The sequence below is a fragment of the Asparagus officinalis genome, chromosome 5 (genome assembly GCF_001876935.1).
Source record: "Asparagus officinalis chromosome 5, Aspof.V1, whole genome shotgun sequence".
Taxonomy (NCBI): Eukaryota; Viridiplantae; Streptophyta; class Magnoliopsida; order Asparagales; family Asparagaceae; genus Asparagus; species Asparagus officinalis.
This window is the reverse complement of record NC_033798.1, coordinates 131256022-131257134: the sequence shown is the minus strand read 5'-3', so window position 1 is coordinate 131257134 and position 1113 is coordinate 131256022.

The following is a 1113-nucleotide window of genomic DNA, read 5'->3' as shown; positions in this document are numbered from 1 at the left end:
TTTAAATTTGGAAATGGATGTTTCAGTTTGTTTAAGCATAATCATCTTATTGGTTCTGGTGTTTGTTTCAGTTTGTTTAAGCATAATCATCTTATTGGTTCTGGTGTTCTCTCTGATGGTTTATACAAATTAAAGCTTGATAATCTTTTTGCTGAAACTCTATTAACCTTGCATCATAATGTTGGAACTAAACGAAGTTTAATGAATGAAAGTTCAGCTTATTTGTGGCATAAACGTTTGGGACATATTTCCAAAGAAAGAATACAAAGATTGGTAAAGAATGAAATCCTTCCTAATTTGGATTTTACCGATCTTGGTATTTATGTGGATTATATTAAAGGAAAACATACAAATCATACAATTAAGAAAGCCGCCACAAGAAGCACACAGCTCCTTGAAATAATACACACAGATATATGTGGACCTTTTGATGTTCCATCCTTTAATAAAGAAAAATATTTTATCACCTTTATTGATGATTTTTCACGTTATGAATATGTCTATTTGTTGCATGAAAAATCTCAATCAGTAGATGCCTTAGAGGTATTTATTAATGAGGTTGAGAAAAATCTCAATCAGTAGATGCCTTAGAGGTATTTATTAATGAGGTTGAAAGACAATTAGACAAAAAGGCGAAAATTATTAGATCTGATAGGGGTGGTGAATTTTATGAAAAATATAATGAAACGGGACAATGTCCTGGTCCATTTGCTAAATTTCTTAAAAAGCATGGCATATGTGCTCAATACACTATGCCAGGTACACCGCAACAAAATGGTGTTGCAGAAAGGCGTGGCATATGTGCTCAATACACTATGCCAGGTACACCGCAACAAAATGGTGTTGCAGAAAGGCGTAATCGTACACTAATGGACATACAAAATGGTGTTGCAGAAAGGCGTAATCGTACACTAATGGACATGGTTAGGAGTATGTTAAGTTATTCCCCTTTATCCTTATCATTATGGATGTATGCTTTAAAAACCGCAATGTATTTGTTAAACAAGGTTCCTAGTAAGGCAGTTTCAAAGACTCCTTTTGAACTGTGGACAGGAAGGAAGCCCAGTTTGAGACACCTTCATGTTTGGGGTTGTCCTGCGAAAATACGAATTT